Source organism: Sapajus apella, unplaced genomic scaffold, assembly GCF_009761245.1.
Source record: "Sapajus apella isolate SASKATOON/1434 unplaced genomic scaffold, GSC_monkey_1.0 scaffold55, whole genome shotgun sequence".
NCBI classification, from domain to species: Eukaryota; Metazoa; Chordata; class Mammalia; order Primates; family Cebidae; genus Sapajus; species Sapajus apella.
This window is the reverse complement of record NW_022436995.1, coordinates 13530694-13537531: the sequence shown is the minus strand read 5'-3', so window position 1 is coordinate 13537531 and position 6838 is coordinate 13530694. Positions and strand designations below refer to the sequence as shown.

Below are 6838 nucleotides of genomic sequence, written 5' to 3'. Positions count from 1 at the left end.
GGGGGGAGGGAGGGAAAGAAGGAAGGAAGGAAAGAAAGAAAAAGAAGGAAGGAAGGGAGGGAGGGAGGGAGGGAGGGAGGAAGGGAGGGGGAAGGGAGGGAAAGAAGGAAGGAAGGAAAGAAAGAAAAAGAAGAAGGAAGGAAGGGAGGGAGGGAAAAAGAAGGAAGGCAGAGAAAGGAAGGAAGGAAGGAAAGAAGGGGAAGAAAGAGAAAGAAAGAAGGAAAGAAAGAAAGAAAGAGAAGATGACAAATGGGAAATAAAGGGGGAAAGATGGAAAGTAAAAGGGCAAACTTGAGGGTTTTTTTAATATAATATAGACTTGAACATATTGAAATGTTGATGGGAAGAGACCAGTGCAGAGGTAAGTAAAGCTTACAGATATAAGCTAGGGAGGGAAGAGTGGTCCCTGAGAATGAGAAGGGCTCAGATTTATCCATGTGTCAGGAGAGGAGGAAAATACAGCTGCAAGTTTAGAGTGGTTTAGGTCTGATGGCAGGAAGCTGGGGGATTTGCAAGGTTATTGCTGATGGTGACAGGGGCTGCAGAGTAGCAGGCAGGGGGATGGTGCAGTTGGAGTCTGAGAGAAGAATTGGAATGGCCTGTGTGGAGAACAGGACAGAGGCACAGAAAGATTACGAGTCATGGAGCGAGCTGTTGGAGAACGTGAAGTTACAGTGGCTCCAATGCATATGGCCGTGGGAGGCTTTGGGGCAGTGCTCAGCTGTGTCAACAGGAGCACAAAGACAGCAAATGGCTGGAGTGTGGCAGGACTGCAGGACAAGGAGTAGAGGCTCTTGGAAAGCTGAGTAAAAATGGAAGGGAAGACAGAAGGCAGCCCAGAGAGGCTTGAAGTAGGTCTAGGACTCAGATAAAAGTGGGGAGCCCTACCTGGTAAGTGCCCACATTTTGCCTGGAGGGCTGAAGAACAGGTGAGGAGGGCCTGTGCCTGGGCTCAGATCACTCATGCGTCCCCTGTCTGACACGGACCAGAGACCCACGGCCTGCCCCGCTGCCACCCACACTACGTCTTCACAATCTGTCCCTGACTTCACAGCTTCTCATCCCCCCATGCTCTGCATGTGGTCAGCTGTCTCCTTCCCTCCTCCTCCTACATTCCCATCCTTCCTGCCTCTGGGCCCTTCTTCATGGCCTCCCCATCCCTGCCCCCTGAACAACCTCTCCCCTGCCACCGCCACACACACACACACACACACACACACACACACACACACTTTTTGTCCATTCAAACTCTCTCTTACTTCTAAGGCCCCAATCAATCCCCTCTCCTTAATGAAACTTTCATTATCAGCTCCTCTGACTTCCTTTTCTGAATCCCTGGGGCATTTATAAAAGGGATCTCAGCGCAACTGCATAACTGGGTAACAGTCTCATGGTATCTGTTAATTGTCTCATTTGTGATTTTGGTCTTTGTAATTTGGTCTCATGTCAAGATTGTGAGCTCCTTGATAATATGCACAGCTACTTGGCCATTGAAGATAGATGACGATTGATAGATGTATAGATGTATAGCGAGATAGGTAGATGATTGATTGATAGATAGATAGATAGACAGATAGATAGATAGAGGATTTTCGTTAGGGATTAGATCGGTAGATGGGCGACAGATGATCTGCATCTGCATTAGGGAAAATTTTCAATATCTTTACCTAGGGGGACTTGCCAGGTAGGAGTCCCCACTTTTATCGCCTTTATAGATGTGCCCCAACTTCTGATGGTTGGACTTACAATGCTTCTACTTTAGATAAGTTTATCATGGTATTAAGTGCATTTTCAACTTACAATATTTTTTTTTTTTTTTTGAGACGGAGTTTCGCTCTTTTTACCCAGGCTGGAGTGCAATGGCGCGATCTCGGCTCACCGCAACCTCCGCCTCCCGGGTTCAGGCAATTCTCCTGCCCCAGCCTCCTGAGTCGCTGGGATTACAGGCACGTGCCACCATGCCCAGCTAATTTTTTGTATTTTTAGTAGAGACGGGGTTTCACCATGTTGACCAGGATGGTCTCGATCTCTTGACCTCGTGATCCACCCGCCTCGGCCTCCCACAGTGCTGGGATTACAGGCTTGAGCCACCGCGCCCGGCGTACAATATTTTTTAATTACGATGGGGCTGATAGGGACATAACCCCATCATAAGTCAAGGAGCATCTGTACACACAAACACACACAGATACGTGGTCACACAACATGCTGAGTGCAGGACTCAGGGACACAGGGACTGAGGCCATGTGAGGATTCACCACTGATTATTCTAAAGCCATCCCAATTCTGCTTTTCAAACAAGACTCCAGCCCCACCTGGCCCCCTCCCCAGTGAGTGCCTGTGACGCTGCTAGTGCCAATAAGAACCTTCCAGACCAGAAGCCTGCTATCCGAGCTCTTGGACAGAAGCAGAGGCTCCACAGAGGTGACAGGCAATGAGCAACAGCTCAGCCTACTGCCCGGGACCTGCCTATAAGAGGCATAGCCGAGGGACAGTCTTTCTAGATGACCAGCCTGTGCCACTCCTTTCCCCAAAAGAGGGTCGTGGGGCCTGATGGAAGAGCTCCGTTTTCCCCATATTTTGCCTACAGAGAGCAGATTTAAGACAGAACAAGGTCTGAGAAAGCAAGAAGCAAAATGCCTACAGGTGTCCCTCGACTGTGCTTCCCAGGAAAGCCAGCTCTGAATTCTTCATAGCTTCATTAGGCCCTGGGCGAGGCAGGCCCTCTGGGTCAATGATAGGGAGAGAGGAGAAGAAAATGCAGGCTTTCTGGACTTTGACTTGTCAACACCCCTCACTCCCCTCCCCACCCCCCAATAAACGATACTGTGCTGCTGCTGGCAAATCTGCCTGGCTTAGAGTCTCCGCACCAGAAATGTGAGCCTCTTCTGTTATAGTTTAAGTGGTGGTCCTACTTATAGATGCAACCCCCAGAGGAGGGCCCCGTGAACCCCGGGCCAGAAGAAACTCCCCTCTAGAGCCTCAGGAGGCTGGGACAGGGCAAGCGAAGCAACAGGGGAGGAGGGTGTGCTGCCACCGCCCACTGCTGCCCTAGTGGAAGCTCCAGGCCGAGAACAGTTCTCTTTTATTTCCTCCACGCTGGCCAGGCCAGGCCTGCAGCTGACAGCAGGAGAGGGGCTGAGCCACAGGAGCATAGGCGGCCTTGTGCGGGGCAGAGCCGGGCAGCTGGGGGGTGCTCGAGGGACAACTTCCCCTGCAATTGCCCACTCCTTGCTGGGGTTCCTTAGCCTTAACATTGAGTCCTCGTGTTGAGATCGCTGGGCAGTCGGGAACTCTGGCCTCAGCGGTAACACAGAAAAGGAGAGGAGGGAGGGTCCATGAGGATGATGGGCTCAGCGACAGACCAGGGGTGGTTTCCAAGTGGGCCTGGCACCCTGGCCTGACACAGTGGGATTTTTGGGTGATATCCACCTGAATGGGGTAGTAAGCCAGCAAAAATAGAAAAAGTGAGAGCGCCTTTCAGAAAGTGTGTGAGGCCAGGCACGGTGGCTCACACCTGTAATCCCAGCACTTTGGGAGTCTGAGACCAGCCTGACCAACATGGTGAAACCCCGTCTCTACTAAAAGTACAAAAATTAGTCAGGTGTGTTAGTGCATGTCTGTAATCCCAGCTACTGGGGAGGCTGAGGCAGAAGAATCGCTTTCACCCGGGCGGCAGAGGTTGCAGTGAGCTGAGATTGTACCACTGTACTCCAGCCTGGGCCACAGAGCAAGACTCCATCTCAAAAAAAAAAAAGTGTGTGGGTGTGTGGGGGTGTGTGAGTATGTGTGCGTGCGTGTGCATGCATGTATGTAAAACATTGCTCTTGTATGGTAAAGTGGCTGAGCTGTGTGGAAGGGAAGATTTGAATGTATTAAATTGCGTGATGAAGACAGACGTCAGTGCATGACAGGCTGTGGGTGGTTGTGTTTCTCAGTCATTCATTTGTTGTGTCATCTATTGCTGCATAACAAATGACCCCAATCTAGTGGCTTAAATGAACAACAGTTATCATCTTGTATTGTCTGTGGGTCAGGAATCCTGTACAACTTACCTGGTCCTCTGGCTCTGAGTCTCTCAAAAGCTCCAACCAAGGGGCTGGCCCAGTTTGCAGTCATCTCAAAGTTCGACTCCTGTGGGTCACTGCATGGCTTCCTCATGGGTTGGCGGACTGAGGGCCTCAGTTCCTTACTGGCTGTCACCTGGAGGTTAGTCCCAGCTCCTTGCCACATGGGCCTCTCCATAGGGCAGTTTACACATGGAAGCCGACTGCATCGGGGCAGGCAAGGTGAGGAGAGAGAGGACAGGATGGGAACCTAATCACAGAGGCAACACCTATCCCCATTTGTCTTAGTCCATTCAGCCTGCTGTTGCAAAGTACCAGAGACTAAGGAGTGACTTACAACAACAGAAACTTACCTCTCACGCTTCTGGGGGCTGGAAACCTGAGATCAGGGTGCCGACATGGTGAGGTTCTGGTGAGGGTCCTCCTCTTCCAGGTTATAGACTGCCACCTTCTCATATCCTACATGGCAGAGAGGACAAGACAGCTCTCTGGGGTTCCTTTTATAAGGGCACAAATTCCATTCGTGAGGACCCTACCCTTACGACCTAATCACCTCCCCAGGGCCCCCTCCTAATAGCATCCCAGCAGGAGTTAGGATTCCAATCTATAAATGTCTGGGGGACACATTCCGTCCACTGTACCTTTGCTGTCTTCCATTCATTAGAAGTGAGTCACTCAAGGGAAGGGGATTACACAAGGGGATGAATGCAGGAGACAGGGAGCACTGGGGGACTGTTTTAGAAGCTGCCTATCACATCCGTTAATTCATTCAGCAGTTATTCCATGAGGACCTGCTGTGTACAAGACAGCATGCTCGGGGTGGAAGACAGAACAATGACAGGTGGTTCTTGCCACTTGCAGGTTACAGCCTGGTAGGTGAGGCATGTATCAATTAACTATACAAATAAATGTCAAATTCCAAGGTCAGAAAATGCCTCAAAAGAGGGAGGTACATGTGCCAGGGGAGCCTTTAACCAGGGGACCAGGCCAGGGCCTTCCTGAGGATGGTGATTGAAAAGTAGGCCAAGGCATGAGAGAACCAAGAGTTAACCGGGCAGTATGGAGGGGAGGGGACAGAAGAGGCAGCACCCCCAGCCCAAAGGACAGCATCATAGGTGTGTGACAGTGATGGGTGACAGCACAGAGCACGTGTGCATGTTCGTGTTGTTTTGTATCTGGGTGAACTTGTGTGTTTACACAGTGTGAGTGAATTTCCCAGGTGCACAACGCTACTGGTGCACTTATGGACTCTAGAAAAGGAACAGGAAGGTGGCAGAGAGAACCAAACCTGAGCAGCCTCTCTGAACTTTCAGAATGATGTTCCTTCACTCTTCTCCCCACTCTTCCCCCTTCCCAATTCCCTCTCTGTTAAGGTTTCTTTGGGGAGTCATATATGTCCTCATAAAGAGCAAAAGTCTGCTGATGCAGCCTAATGCATCATCCGGGAAAGCAGAGCTGTCTGCAAGGGCTGGCTCTGCCCCCAGCCCAGCCTTGGAGGCTCCATTCTGCAAAGCAGCATCTCCCTGGTTGAAGAGATGGTCTATTGATTGAGGCCAAAGTGACTTTTTATGGGGCCTTCGGTCCAGAGACAGGAAAGAGACTGGGAGGACGCTGAAGTCAGGAGCCCCTGGTGGAAGGAGGTGGGGAGAAGCCCTTCAGCCAATGGGAAGGGCAGAGTGGGGCAGGAAAGGAGCTGGGAAAGCCCCTGGCCAGAACAAGACCCCTCTAGGTGTCAGGGGAGCCAAGTTTTGAGAGGGCTGAGGCAGGACACAGTGTGACATGTGGCCCAGCCCCATACACCTGGGTCTGAGGCTGAGGAATCCCATGCAAGGCCCAGTCACACAGAGACAAGCCCAGACCTGCTCAAATCAGCAAACATGTGTGGGCCTTGTCCTCAAGGAACCCAAGGAGGAGGCTTTCCTCCTTGCAGTAGCACCTTGATGAATTTTGCAAGCTAACCCAGGACCTGGGATCCTAGCTCAACTCAGCCAAGGACTAAGGGCCTGACTCCCACTCATCCTCCCTTTGTTTATCAATATTCTATGCCCCTGTGCCAGGCACTGCATTAGTCTCTGGGGGCACAGACGTGGTCCTAGCACTCATGGGCCTTACAGTTTAGATAGAAAATAATCATTGAGCAATATTCACGTCACCATGGGATGACGATTGTGCGAGTTATATGAACAGAAAAACACAGATCTAACCTGGTTTGGAAGACATTGTGGATCCAGGGAGTGCTGAGCCCTGTAGAGCTGACTAGGTCTGTCTGAGTGTCAGCCTTGGCTCTCCCTCCATTCTGGCAACAGTGTCCATTGCTGCATTTTCTCAGCGGATTAATTGGATGATGGTCCACTTTTCTCTGACCCACCACCCAGTTTTGCAATCACGGACCTAGTCAATCCTCTAAGACTGAGCCTATCTCTAGCCTGCGCTGGCCTGGAGCTGTCCCTCCCACTGTCTCTTGGGTTCCCTTGCCTCACAACATAGTGGACCCCAACATCAGCCACCTGTGTGGCCCTTCTCTAGGGCTGAGGAACATTTTCTTACTCCCTTCACACACTACTGAAAGGGAAAGGGTCGCGGGATGAGATGGAGTGAGAGGGCACTTCAGGTCCTCCCTGCTTCAGTGTTCCCCCATTGATATTCACGGATTCTGGGAGAAATGAGACAGTCTTCTCCACCTTTACATCCCAGCCCACCCCTAGTCTGAACCATGTCGCGGGAACTGAGGTGCCAGCCTCCTCCACGTCCTCACTGGTTCTCGTCTCTTG

The 6838-nt window shown here is 51.2% G+C and overlaps 1 long non-coding RNA gene across 1 annotated transcript in view; it reads right to left on the bottom strand.

Moving 5' to 3' along the window:
• The window catches only part of LOC116527727, a 7049-nt gene extending 2515 nt beyond the window's left edge, over window positions 1–4534 (bottom strand). Inside the window, exon 1 of the long non-coding RNA XR_004258691.1 lies at window positions 4421–4534. This is a non-coding gene — a long non-coding RNA (uncharacterized LOC116527727). The remainder of the gene's footprint in view (window positions 1–4420) is intronic.
• Between the last annotated feature and the right edge of the window lie 2304 nt (window positions 4535–6838).